At 51.0% G+C, this 14,748-nt stretch overlaps 1 long non-coding RNA gene across 1 annotated transcript; it reads right to left on the bottom strand.

The window, feature by feature from the left end:
* On the bottom strand, window positions 1-2,348 carry LOC141416404 (uncharacterized). The gene is made up of 3 exons (XR_012441131.1): window positions 2,259-2,348; window positions 2,072-2,138; window positions 1-480 (listed from the first exon to the last, which is right to left on the bottom strand). It is a non-coding gene; the product is annotated as an uncharacterized lncRNA (long non-coding RNA).
* Between the last annotated feature and the right edge of the window lie 12,400 nt (window positions 2,349-14,748).

Raw genomic sequence — 14,748 nt, 5'->3', positions numbered from 1 at the left:
TTATTGGTATATTGGTTTATTTTTAATGACTTTATTGCTTCAACAAACATTTATTGAGCACCTGCTGCATGTCAGGTCTTGGACTGGAGACAGAACATGTTTCTGCCTGAGTGGAGGACACAGTGTAACAGGCAGAAGATGGGTGAAAATGTATCATGAGAATAATTGGACATTGAGCCAGAGACCTGACATCCCAGGTCTGTGAGAATGTAAATAAACATAGTCTTGACGTAGGAGGGTGGTGAGACAGTGAGGGGTGTCTTTGATGATGAAATGAAGCTGAGACAAGAAGTCACATTGACCATGGAGTGCTGGTGGGAGTGTATCCAAGCAGAGGTGACAGAAAGACCACGGCCTGGGGCCGGGCTGAGCCCCACATCGTGCAGTGACTTGATTAAGATGACGGGGGCTGCGTCCTGATGATGTGGCAACTCACCACCAGGCCCAAGTCCACACTTGTCCTGTCATTGGCCTGTGGAACTAACGGGTGGCAGAGGAAAAACAATCCTAAAATATGGAATTTTTATTGAAAAGCACCCTCTGTACTTCGCTCTAGGGAGGGCTTCAAATGTCACCCCTATCTCCGTTGATGCTCCCAGTAATGTGAAGTGAGATGGCAGAGGGCCCTGGGCTTAGTCAGAGATCTTGTGTCTCCAGTCCTGTGGGGGCCAACACCACATAGCTATAGGTTCACAGGGTGCATGCCCTTGTTCCATCCCCCCACCCCACTTGTGCTGGATAGTGGTGAGTTGGCCAGACCCCTTTCTGGGTGGAAGCCACTGTCCCTGACCACCCCCACACCTCATTTCCTTTCCTCCACTTGCTCGTTCATTTTAGGTGAAGGTCGATAGGAGTCCATGCTATGAGGCCGGCTGTGACTTGTTGTCATAGGTCATCAGAACAACAAAATCACTAGTCTTCCACACAGCACTGGACCACAGCCTCTGGTCTTCTTTCTCACTCTCAGCCCCATGCGTGAGAGATTCTGATCCAGCTCGTCCCCCTCACCTAGGCCCAGCTGGAATATCTGGACTCCTGTTTCCCATTCCTACTTTCCCTGGAGAGAGGCAGAGACAGATCTCCAAGAGCCCAGACACCTCAGAAACATGGGATGTTTGAGTGTGATGGACGTGGTCTTGATAGTTTCACCTTTTTTTTTTTTTTGGCAATACTAGGGCTTGAACTCAGGGTCTACACCTTGAGCTACTCCACCAGCCCTTTTTTGTGGAGGGTTTTTCCAGATAGGGTCTCGTGAACTATTTGCCCAAGCTGGCTTCAAACTGATCTCTGCCTCCTGAGTAGCTAGGATTGCAGGCGTGAGCCACCAGCGCCCTGCCACAGCTTCACATTTGGACGAGAGCCTTTGGGTGAGTTCCCTGTCTGTCTGGGACCACGGTTGCTCCAATCGTCACTGAGTATCATAACACTCAAGCATGAGTTGAATATGGCATGATATCATGTACGTAAAACGCGTGGCAAATATGCCTCACAGAAGCCTGGAGAGGGCACGCTAATATCAACCTGATGGGCACCTGTTGGGAACTGGGGACTTCTGTGTGCACTTCTGTCTCACCTGATGATCAGGAAAATAACTCATTTCTTAAATGCCCCAAATGAGTGGCAAGTCTCCAGGGATGTAAGGCATCTGCACCCCCAGGTACACCCTCCCCAAATCAGGGTCAAAGGCTGCCCACCGCCAACAACCGGGGCGCTATCCAGAGCCCTAGTGCTGAACCGCAGCCGGTTGGGGGCCGCGGGAGCTGTCCGGAGCTCGGGTGCTGAATCCGAGCGCGGCCCCTTCGCGGTCCCCAGAGGCGCTGTCCCGGGTCCCGGTGCTGAAACAGCGCGTGGGCGGAGGGCTGTCCTGGGCCTCGGTGTCGAAGAAAACTTGCCTCGCCTTTCCCCCGGCTCCCCGCCCTCTTCCTTCTCTGCGCCCCCCGACCCTCAGGAGCCCCTTTCTTTCTTTCCCCTCCGATCCTCTTCCCGGGGAGCTTCAGATGCGAGCGGGGAGACGGCAGTCACAAGGGGCTCATCCCTGCTCTCCGCCCCACGGCACGTTCCCGGAACTCACCTCCCAGGTCCCCAGCCCGGATGGTCTCAGCTTTCCAGACGCTCAACATTCTCGTCTCTGCCGCTTTCTGGGAAGAGGTCCACGTGTTGGCCTACAAATAAGCCCTGTCCCCAGGGTCCCGATCCCTCGGGCCGACCCCCTCCCCGACCCCCCCCCCCCGCGCGGCTCCGTCCCCCGTGCGCCTCACCTGCTTCCAGGGCCGCTGGGAGACACAGGTGTCCCGTGGCTGCCGAGCCTGACGCGCGCTTTTATGCGCTTCGGGGAGGGTGGGGCGCCGGGAACCCTGGGCGGGGCTTCGCCTGCTGGCCAATGAGATTCTGCCTCGAAGGAAGCTCCAAGGATTACCTCATAGGTTGTAGTCTCGGCTTCACAATAAAAGTCTGGCGTCGCTCCCCAGACTGAGGGTTCTCTAGTTGGGGAGGGCGCACTCCAGGAGAGGCTCAGCCCTCTCCGGGGCTCTGAGCTTCTGAGCCATTGCTGGGTCGGGAGGGAGAACACTGGTAAACTGAGTTGGAGGAAAATGGGTGTTGGGAATATTAAAACCCAGTTTCACGTAGGGAAACTGAGGACTGAAGGAAAGGAGGGCTCAAAGACGCCTCGAGCTCAAGCTAAGCCTTGATCTTTTGGTTCTCTGTTTTAAAACCCAAGGCGTAACTCAGTTTACTGTAGAGCTGTACTGAGCAATAACAAACCGAGTTCAAATCCATAGCTTCCTCCTCCTTGCCGTGGGTGCTGGGTACAGATGAGAGCCCGTGCCTCAGTTTCCTTCATCTAATATCTTCTTGGAGCATTGTGATGTGCAACGGGCGAGATGGTGTGAATTGAAAGTCTAGTGAGGTGCAAAAATGTAGGGGGCCAAAAAACTCAGTACCCAAGTTAAACAGTGTTTCTATGTAGTCTTTTTGTGGTGCTGGGGATGGGACCCAGGGCCTGTGCAGACAGGCAGTGCTCTTCCTTTGAGCCACCCCCAGCACCAATGCCATGTCTGAAGAAATAGGATCTGTGTGCGTGTGTGTGTGTGGGGACACGATAAGCAAAACATAAACATTTTCAATAAAGACAGGATCATTCTTCCTGATGTTTTCTTTCTGCTTCAGGCTCCAATACAGTTGGCATAATGCTCAGACATGGTAAAGTTTCCATGAATGGAGCTATTGTTATTTTGTGACACATTCCATCTATCTATTTGCTCAATACACATTTTTTTCTTTTTTGGAGGGTACTGGGGCTCGAACTCAGGGCCTACACCTTGATCCACTCCACCAGGCCTATTTTTGTGAATGGTTTTCTGAGATAGGGTCTCAAGAACTATTTGTCCAGGCTGGCTTCGAACCGTGACCCTCCCGATCTCTGCCTCCTGAGTAGCTGGGATTACAGACGTGAGCCACCGGTGTCTGGCTTCAATAAACTATTGTACTAGGTACTGGGGATACGTGCCTGAATTCAGCAATCACCCTTGTCTGTAGGGAAGGTAAAGTCATAAAAAATAAACTATTTTCCAGGCTGGGTGTGTAGCTCAGTGGCAGAGCACTTGCCTAGCATGAGGAAGGCCCAGGGTTCGATCCCCAGCACTGTACACACAAAAAGTAACTACGTTAAATATCAGTATGTGTGGCAATATAAGAATTTGTGGCTTCCCCTGTCTGAAAGTCCCTCAGGGTTTACCACTCCATGGAATTGGAGCCCCCAGAATGAGTCCCCTTGGATGCCTGAAGCTTTGAGTAAGTCACCCAGTGTCTGGAGGCTAAGATAGGAGGATACCAAGTTGGAATCCGGCCTGGAATGCATAGTGAAGGTCAGGTACAGTGGCACATGCTTGTAATCTTAGCTTCTCGGGAAGCAGAGAAAGGAAAATCAAGGTGTCCAGTTTTGTCAGTTTTGGCAAACGTATAGTCATGTATCCAGCACTCTAATCAAGATGCAGCGCTATTTCACGGCCATCTAAAGTTCTGTTTTTGTAGTTTGTCCCCTCCTCGGCCCTCTCACCCAGCAAGTGCTGACCTGAACCACACACTACAGCATTGCTTTTTCCAGAATGTCATTTAAGTGGAACCACTTGGTACCGTCTTCAATGTCTGCACTCTTTCACGCCCCAGCACATGGAAGAGTCCTCTGTGTTGTTGCAAGTATCTGGCTCCTTTTCACTGGTAAGTAGTATTCCACTGGTGCTTCAGTAGGTCAAGGACATTGGGGTTCTGGGGGCATCTCTGGTAGTTGAACATTTTGAATAAAACTGCTATCACAACAATGAATGGTTTTTGTTCTTGCTTTTTTTTTTTTTGAGACAGAGTCTCACTGTGCAGCCTAGGCTGGCCTGGAACTCATGACCCTCCTGCTGCAGCCTCCCGTGGAGGTGTGCACCACCACACCCAGTCATGTTTTCACTTCTTTAGGGTAAGTACCTAGAAGACAGATGGCTAGGTCATATGGCAACTGTAGGTTTAACTTACAAGAAAATGCCAACCCCCCTCCTCCCCACACACACAAGTGACTGTTCTGTTTTGTGTTCCCACAAGCAGCGAGTGGAGTTGTCCCACATCCTTGATGGCAGTTGGTATTGCTAGCTTCCCAGTACCACTAGTTGATATAGCTAGTGGCAGTGGGGTTTGAACTCAGGGCCTCACACGTGCTAGGCAGGCACTCTACCACTTGTTCCACTGCTCCAGCCCTTTTCTGCGATGGCTATTTTTGACATAGGGTCTTGAGACCTATTTGCCTGGGCTGGCCTCCAGCTGTGATCCTCCTGATCTCTGCCTCCAGAGTAGCTAGGATTACAGGAATGAGCCACCAGCACCCAGATGTCAGTTTCTAGTTTCTTCTTCTCTTTCTCCTTCCTCCTCCTCCTCCTCCTCTTCCTCCTCTTCTCCTTCTTCTTCTTCTTCTTCTTCCTTCTTTCTTCTCCTCCCGCTCCTTCTTCTCAGCCTCACTATTACTATACAGGCTCTACCACTTCTTTAACCACCTAACAAGAGTGCTCTTTCTTTCTTTCCTTTCTTTTCTTTCTTTCTCTTTGAGATAGGTCCAACCCGACTGGCTTCAAACTCACCATTCTCCAACCTCCTCCTCCCGACTTCTCCCCTTTTTAATACAGAAGGCAGCACTCAGTTCACACTTTATGAAACATGCTCTTTTTGAATTGGTAGCATGTCTGGGAAAATAAGACATAATCCTCAACCAAAAAAAAAAAAAAGGATCTTCTTGGAAAGAAAAACACTCCCAGGTAATTATTGCTGAAAAATAAGGGAAGAAAGTTGTGATGAAGAAGCTGCAGGGCATTGTGGGAACCCAGAGGAGATACCTGACCCAGTCCAGGTAGAGAAAGGAAGGGTAAATCAGAGTGGACTTCCTGGAGAAAGTGCTATTTAAACAGACTTAAGGATAAGGAATGGGCAGGATAAAGTTGCAGGAAGCATGCCAGAGACAACATGTGCAAAGGCCAGGAGGACACCCTGACCTTGGTACATTCAGACCAGTTAGGACCAGCCAGTTGCAGGACCTCCCCCCTCCTGCTTTCCTGCCTGCTTTTGGGTCTGACTGGCCCATTTCAACAGAGATGCTAACTTACCCTGGCAAAGCCTGGCTGCTTAGGAAGCTCCACCCACCTTCTAGAATACTCCCAGTTGGCTTTCCAAATGACTGTGCAGACACCCTTGTTCATTCAGGCTGTGTCCTGTCATCTCGCAGGGACACAGGGACCCTCACCTTCATAGCAAGGCCCCTTTGTTCAGCCTCTCCCTTTCCCCCAACTTCTGCACGTTTCCCGAGCCGGGAAGACAGACAGGTATGAGTTGGCAGCAGACCCTTTAGACAGGGTCCCCACCAGCATCCTGTTACCAACAGCAGTCAATTCTCTCCAGGGACAATGAGGAAGCAGCAAGAGTTAATCATAAGAGACTTGGGCCATTCTTTTTCTCTGTCCCCTGCCTTGTGTGCATGCACACACATACACGCACATGTGTGCACACGCATGCACACGCAGCCCCTCCTCAATGTTACTATGGAGACCTCCTCCCCCTCTCATGAGCATTTGCAAATTGAGTCTGCACAGATGGTGGCCTCGGCTGGCCTGTCGTTCCCTCTCATTGAGACAATTTCTGGAACCCAGAGGATTAAGGAAACCTGAGCTGAGCTGGGGAGGGGGAGAACACACAAACAGGACCACACGCAGGCCAGGCCACCTGCCACAGCCAAGGCCACCAGGGAATCCCTCTGGAAGATCTCAGTCCCTGGAGCCCCAGTAAGGATCGCCTCACACCCAAGGCAGCTTAGGAAAGGGGAGAGACTGTCCAGGTGTGTCCTGGAATGACGGCAATGAAAGGAGCTGGTGACACCCTCAGCTCTATCTTGTGCCAGTGACAGGCACTTTCTGGATGACGGTGGTGATGCTGTCTGTCAGTCATTCATTTTGCACTAAGAGCTTTCTCTATCATCCAACAGCAAGGACCTTGCCTGCTGTGGTCACCTCTGGATTTCCCAATGTCCGGAAGGACAGTCACAGAATAACCCACAAGTGGGTGAATGGACCATGTCACTGACTCCTCGAAGCAGCCCTGCAGCACCAATGACAGCATCTCATTTTCCAGAGGTGGAAACTGAGGCTCAGAGAGGTGAAGACATTTTCCCCAGGACACCCAGTGAGCAGAGGACAGCGAAGCGAGCTGAAGGAGGCATTCCTGTTACAGCCCCTCTGCCCCTCATTTGCTTAGGGCACCGAGGGGAGAACAACTTTCTCTGACTGAGGCAGCACCTCAGGGGCCTGGCAACGAGCCCTCCTCTGTCCAAAACTTCTTTCTGTGGGTCTCACGTACTTTTCTTCCTTTCTTTTCTTTTCTTTCTTTCAGTACTGGGGATCAAACCCAGGACCTCATGCATCCTAGGCAAGTGTTGGACCACTTGAGCTACTCCCCCAGCTCCTTTGTTTTTATTTATTTCGTTATTTTTATTTATGTATGTATTTATCTTGTGACAGAGTCTTGCTAACTTTACCTGGGCTGACCTCAAACTCATGTTTCTCCTGCCTCTGTCTTCCAATTAGCTGGGATTACAGCCAGGTGCCACCACACCCGGCTTGTTTTCTTATAACCTGAGCACCCCCAAATATTGACTCCCAGTACATGTTGGAGATTTATTATTATTATTATTATTATTATTGCTGTAGTGGGGTTCCATTGTGACATTTACCAAAGGTCTTGTAATATACCATAGTTGAATTCACCCCCTCCATCATTCTCCTTTATGGGAGATATTTTTGGATGGAACAGTGAGTACCAGGTTCGAACCTTCCAGAATCTACCAGAGGCCTACTCAGGTTATCTGCCCCATCTCAAGTCCTCACCCTCCAGGGAGCCAGAATGGACAAGGACTTTTGTTCCTGTTTGAAAGAAAGGGGGAAAGGAAAGCCCACAGAGGAGAAAAGCTAACTCATTATGGCCAAACTCGGAGAGAGGGAAGCTGTAGGAGCTAGGGCTGGACACCTCCAGTTCTCTGCCTCATCTATGGGTTCCCTCAACTTCACAATATTCCTTCAATTAACTCCATCTAAATGATAATGCCAGCACCATTTATCAAAAACCTCCCTCAACCTCATCTCACTCGTCCAAGCTCACACAGCAGGGCAAAGGGGAGAGCCGCCATCTGAAACTCTTTTAGCCACATTTGGTGGTTGATATCTGTGTCCTGAAGTGGGACTGACCATCTTCCACAGAAGGTAGCTGCCAGGCCGCAGAGTCTGGGAGGGGAGCCAAGTCCCTAAGACGTGGTTTCCATGCAGCCCTGGTTGTGCCTCAGAAACAGGAACTGGCAAAATTCCAGGTACAACCTCTCTCTCCCACAATGGCCACCTGACTATCCATCCTGGTGGCAGGGAAGGGGCAGGAACAAGAATTCCTGCCGGCCACAGTGGTGGGCCAGAACCTACCTACAGTTGAGGCAGAAAATAAGGAGTGCATGTCTCCAGGGAGCCCCTCCAGAGCTAAGAGTAGGATCAGAGGAAACAGTCCTCCAGCCAGAGGGAACAGCATGTGCAAAGGCCCAGAGGTGGGAATCAGCACAGGAAGAACAGAAGGCTGACCAGATATGCCCTAGATTTTGTGCCTGGAGTCTGTGTTCACAGTGAGGCTGAAAACTGGGATCCATAGGAGGTGGGTTAATTAATGACTGTTGGTGGAAAAAACTAACAAAACAAAGAACTAAAGGGATTTCGGAGATCAGCCAGTGAAGGCACAAGGTGCAGTAGTGCATGTCTGTAATCCCAGCTTCTCTGAAGACAGAAGGATCACCTTCCCAGGCCAGGCCAGGCAAAGTTATGAAAAGCCTAGCCATGAGTTCAATCCCAGGAGCCATAAAGAGAGAGAGAGAGGGAGAGAGAGACTCAAAACCTTAAATGACCTGCAGAGCCCTTTCATGTCAAAGCCCCCATTTGTGCTCTTTTAAAAGCAAATGAACAAGGAAAGAAACTCCACTGGAGGCCCATGTTTAATCTAGGAAAAATCAGGCTCAGCAGCTTTAAATAACACTTGAAAGTATCACCACTCCCGAGGAGCTGGCTTTGCTGCTTATTGAGTGCCTACTGTGTGCTTTACCTACATCCTCTCAGTAAACACAACTGCCACAATAAATATTATGGACCCCCCATTTGTTTGTTTTCACTGGTGCATATTACTGACACAAAACCCTGAGTTTCACAGTGATATTTTCATCATTTATTTGTTTTTTAGCTGATGAGGAGTCAGGTGTTCAGAGAGGTTAAGAAATTCACCCAATGCCACACAAGAGATTTGAATCCTGTCAGCACAGAGTTTTTTTTTTTTTTGAATTCGAGGTCTACACCTCAAGCCACTCCACCAGCCCTTTTTTGTGATGGGTGTTTTCGAGATAGGATCTCGTGAACTATTTGCCCAGGTTGGCTTTGAGCCGCGATCCTCCCGATCTCTGCCTCCTGAGACGCTGGGATTACAGACGTGAGCCACGGCGCCCGGCCAGAGCCGGGCTTCTTTCTTTCACCACACTTCCTTCCAGAGTTACATCTTTCATATTTTTGTGCAAGGGGAAACGGAGACCCGGCAAGTGGTATCATTCGATACCGCGACCTGAACAGTCCCCGTGAAACCCTGAATCTTGTCAAACCTGCTCCCCGCACCCCCAAATCCAGATTTACCGAGCTGGTGGCGAGGGCTCCTTACCCCCCCGCAAACGCTCGCCACCCCTAGTGGGCGCACACAGTAGGCGCTTCATGAGTGTTGGATGGCGGTGGCGGCCGCTCAGCTTCTCAGGCAATTACGGTAATCGGCTCCGCGCCCGCCGCAATTACGGTAAAGAGCTGGGCGCCGCGGGCCGGGGCCGAGGCAGGGGGCGGGCTTTGGCCCGGGCTGACCCGCTTCCCCGCCGGCCTCGGATTGGTCGGCGCCACGCACGTGACTCGCGCCGCGGACTTGTTGCTGGGCATCCCGGCGTTGCCAAGGCAACGCCCGCCGCGTGCGCGTGCTGGGCGCCGAGGGCCGGGGAGAAGTGGCGGCGCCCAGGGACCCCGGGCTCCGCGGGGGACGAGGGAGGGGGACCGCGAGGGAGGGGACCCGCAGGCCCCAGCCCCGGCGCCCTCAGCTGCCCCCAGGGACAGGACAGCCGTCCACGTGGGTGGACTCCATAAGGCAGCGACAAGGACAGAGGACTCTGAGACATGCAGACAGACGGACAGAACCCAGGCATACTGGTCTTGCATTTCCAGCTCCTGGAAGCTCTTCATGAAGGATCAGAGCCTGTGTTCAGGGAAGGATGGCCCCAGTCAGACAAGTCCCCTGTCCCCCAGCTCTCCACCATGGCCACAGCCACTAGGCCTGTCCTCACCTGATGTGCAGGGTCTGCAGGAAGCAGTTTATCTGCGTTGCGTCTGCTTTGCACCCCGTGAAGAAGACATGGTGGTTATTCCCAGTTTACAGATGAGGAAACTGAGGGTCAGGATGGGGTGAGCACCCAGCCTGGAGCTGGGAACTGCCCACTGCCAGTGTCTACTGAAGCTCACTTATTTATTATCTTATAAAACAGGTTCTAATACGGACAGTGCATTCGTTTCCTACCGCTGCGTGACAAATGCTGTCACAAAACAATGCTAAGCATTGTCTCAGTTGCTGTGGCAGAAACCTAGGTGTGTCTTAGCTGCCTGAAGCCTCTCCTCTCCCCTGCCATGCAATCAAGGTGTCAGCCGGGCTGTGGTCTCATCAGAAGGGCTGACTGGGTTCGAGGGTCTTCTCCCACCTCACATGGTGTGGGCAGGACTTAGTTCCTCCTCCACTCCTGGCAGTGGACACTTTGCCTCTTGGCCACATGCATCACTTCAGCATGGTAGACGGTGACATTAAAGTATGCACACCAAGGAGATGATGGAGTCAGCCAGCGAGACAGAAGTCACAGTGTTTTACAATGTACCTGTGGAAATGACATCCCATGATGGTGTGAGGGGTTATTACAATAAATATATATGTATATTTTTTGTTAAATATATATATATATATATATATATGTTTGCAGTACTGAGGCTTGAACTCAAGGCCTACACCTTGAGCCACTCCACCAGCCCTTTTTTGTGATAGGGTTTTTTGAGATAGGGTCTCACTTTTGCCTGGGCTGGCTTCGAACCTCAATCCTCCTGATCTCTGCCTCCTGAGTAGCTGCGATTACAGGGTGAGCCATCAGCGCCTGGCTTCTGCCTGTAAATTCGCCTGTTCCAGGTACCCCATGGGTGTGGGATCATGCGATATTTATTCTTTTGTGTCTGGCTTCTTTCACTGAATGTACTGTCCACAAGTTTCACCCCTGTCACAGCAAGGATCAGAATTCCCTTGCTTCGAGGATGGAGACTATTCTACTGTGTGCTGGTAGACGCGCTCTCGCACCTGTGTCTATTGACATTCCATCGGGTTTTCTGTACTCATTAGAAACAAGTCATGTGACTCCCAGTGTGGAAGAGAGTGAGCAAGGAGAGCAGGGCTGAGCCTTGGGGAATCAAGGGAGGATTTTTTGGGGGGTAAAGGAGGTGATATCCAGGCTGAGATGTGAAGGATGAGAGGGAGCTGGCCATTTCATCTCATTGCAGACGTCCAGGCAAAGGGCAAAAGCAGGAAGGCCTTCTGTATTTGGGGACTGAGAACGATAATGGGGCTGTGGGGCAGGAGACAGCACCAGAGACTGAAGGGCTGTCAGGTGGAGGCCACAGTTTGCTGGAGACTCCCATCTGTCTGGCTGCGTGATTATTTTCCAATTGTTCTAGAACTTGATACAAGTGGATAGGAGGGGAGAATTGTTTAAACATTTTGTGGTAGGCCAAACCCAGTGGCTCACTCCTGTGATCCCCTCTACATGGGAGGCAGAAATCAGGAGGATCCTGGTTCGAGGCTGGACCAGGAAAAAAGTTCATGAGACCCCATCTCTACCAATGGCTGGGTATAATGGCACTTGTCTATTATCCCAGCAATGTGGGAAGCACAAATAGGAGGATCTTGATCCAAGCTAACCCCTGGCATATTCCAAGACCCTATCTCAAAAATAACTAGACTGTAGAGGATGGGGATGTGGTTCAAGCAGTAGAGTGCTACCCATGAGCGCGAGGCCCTGAGTTCAAATCCCCGTACCACCAAGATAAATAAACTAATAAAACAAAACACATTACATCCTTTATAAATCCTTGCCAACACTTGTGATTTTCTGACTCGTTTTGTCTTTGATAGTGGTTGCCTATGATCACTAACTAACTCACTAACCGCCTTCTGTGCGGTTTGTGTCAGGATCTTGCCAGGTGGGTTGGAAGGTTTGAAGGTCAAGAAGCCATCGAGGTCTGGGCCCTAGACTGGTAGTTACAGGGCTGGGCGTGGTGGAGCACTTCTGTAATCCCGAGCTTGGGAGGCTGAATCAGGAGGATCCTGAGTTCCAGGCCAGCCTGGGTTGCTAAACGGGTTTAGGGAAGAAGGTGGAGAAGGGTGGGATGGTGGGGGAGGAAGCCCGAGGACTGTGTGGTGCAGATATCAGACAGGAAGGCAGGTGGGGCCTTCGCCTCGGGGCAGGGGTCTAACGTGGGATCCGCTAAGCTAAGCACAAAGGCTGGGGTGTGGACAACTCAGGAACGCGCAGGCCCTGCAGCGCTAACAGGTGACACTTTGAGGAGGCTCCAGTCACAAAGGTCAAGCAAGCCAGCCAGGACCAAGTCCAGGGGGAACAGGGAGACCCCTGCAATGCGTTGGGGTGCCGGAGACCTCAAATCTTGCCAGTCCCTGGCACAGTGCCCCAGGAACCCCAGCACTGGGGCAAGGAGGAGTGAGCTCATGTCCAGACAAAAGCCATTAGCTTCCAGCCTCTTGGTGAGGGCAGGCAGCCAAGGTGTCACGCTCCTCACCTGCTTTAACGTCTTCCATAGCTCCCTATTGCCCTTGGTACTGTCCACGCCTCGCTTTGCTCATTCGCAAAACAGGGTTATGAGCAGCCTCTACCTCTTCAGGGTGTGGCTAGAATCAATGAACTGGCGGAGAGAGGGCATCGACGCGGTGCCAGGCTTGCAGACAGCATTCAGGAATGGCAGTGACTCCACAATTATGAAGAATTTCACGCCGGGTGCCAGTGGCTCCCTGACATCTGTAATCCCAGCTACTCAGGAGGCAGACATTAATTAGGAGGATCGTGGTTCAAAGCCAGCCCAGGCAAATAGTTTGCAAGACCCTATCTTGAAAAACCCAACACAAAAAATGGCTGGTTTAGTGGATCAAGGTGTAGACCCTGAGTTCAAGCCTTAGTCCAAAAAAAAAAAAAACAAACCCTACATGACCATTGTGGTCTCAGGTGAGACTTTGCAAACTTCACATATCCCACCTCCAATCCCACAGTCCAGTGAATTGTTTTTTGGTAGTACCTGGGATTTAAACTCCGGGCCTTGCCTGCTAGGCACCTGCCCGCCCCCAGCCTTTTTTTTGGCCTTAGTTTTTTGCTCAGGTCGGCCTGGATCACCATCCTCTTATTATGCCTCCTGTGTAGCTGGGATCACAGATGTATGCCACCATGCCTGGCTTGTTTGTTGAGATGGGGTCTCACTGTTTGCTTGGGCTGGTCTCCTGAGCTCTGTGGCTGGGATGACAGGTGTCAACCACTGTGCTTAGACCCCCAATACAATTTCTTGGTGATCAAATCACTCCCTTTGTGTTGTGGAAATCCTGTTTCCTCCTGGGTGAAATGAACACGGTATGGGGATGGTGTGAGTTGTGTGCATCTGTGTTTAAATTCATATATGGAATGCTTAACAGTGCTTGGGACGTAGAAGCACCTAGGAATTTTTAGCTATTGTGATTGTTCTTCAGTACCCCAGGGAGACTAGGCCCAGGATCTCCAAAGATGCCATCTGGAATCCTCTGGAATAAGACACAAGAATGAGGCAAAAGTAGTGAGTGAAGCCAGGCACCTGACCCACACCTGTAACCCTTGCTACTTGGGAGGCTGAGAAGATTGGGAGGCTCCAGGTTCCAGGCCAGCCCAAGCAAAAGCTCACAAGACCCCATCTTAACCCATAGCTGGAGAGTGACACATGTCTGTCGTTCCAGCTACAGGAGGCTGACGTCGGGAGGATCGCAGTTCCAAGACCCCATCTCAGCAGAAGAATTGCTGGGCGTGGTAGTTCTTGCCTGTCATCCCAGCCATGGCCGGAAGCACAGGATAGGAGAACTGTAGTCCAGGCCAGCCTGCGCAAAAAGCGAGACCTTAGATCTAAATTAACCAGAGCAAAAGGGCTGGGGGAGTGGCTCAAGTGCAAGCTCTTGCAGGCTCTGAGATGAAACCCCAGTGCCACCAAAAAAAAAAAAGGAAAGGAGAAAATGTGACAGGAGAAGCCTCCTCTTATCGTGTCAAATGTCTTCAAATGCTCTTAAAAGAACAATAATCGTAATAACTGTTAGCCAAGCTGCACATCAAACCCAATGTCCTGGTGTCCGTGGGAGATGGGGTTCAGGACCCCCACCCAGACACAGGTTCCAGAAAACAACGGCCGAGTTGGCGCGGAACCTGGGCGCTCAGGTCTTGCACCGGCTGAATGCCTCCCAGGTCCTGCTGCGGGGTATCACTGCTATGAGCTCGGTCGTCGCACTGTGCCATTTAGGGCGTCATGACAAGGAAAGGTCTGGATCTTTAGGACAGACACATTTCCTCCCCTTTGAGGGACCAGAACATCTAAGAACAAGGCTGTTCTCTTACATAGTCAAGATACAGCAGGCTCATGAAATTTAACACCACCATGTTGTTTTTCCAGCTCGTGATGCATAGTCAAATGTCAGTGACTGGCCTCCTCTTGTTTTCTTTTCTGTCTTTTTTTTTTTTGGCAGAACTGGGGTTTGATCTCTGGGCTTTGCACTTGCAAAACTGGTGCTCTACCATTTGAACCCCTCCTCCAGTCTATTTTGCTCTGGTTATTTATTTATTTTTGCGGTGCTGGGGTTTGAACTCAGGGTCTACACCTTGAGCCATTCCACTAGCCTTTTTTTGTGATGTTTTTTTCGAGATAGGGTCTCGTGAACCATTTGCAAAGGCTGGCTTCCAACCGCGATCCTCCTGATCTCTGCTTCCTGAGTAGCTGGGATTACAGGCGTGAGCCACAGGTGCCTGGCTGTTTTGTGGTTTTTTTTTTTTTTTTTTTTTTTTGGTGCTGGGAATGG

This window comes from Castor canadensis, chromosome 14 (assembly GCF_047511655.1).
Source record: "Castor canadensis chromosome 14, mCasCan1.hap1v2, whole genome shotgun sequence".
Classification (NCBI taxonomy): Eukaryota; Metazoa; Chordata; class Mammalia; order Rodentia; family Castoridae; genus Castor; species Castor canadensis.
The sequence above is the reverse complement of the archived record's forward strand: the minus strand, read 5'-3'. Positions and strand labels throughout refer to the sequence as shown.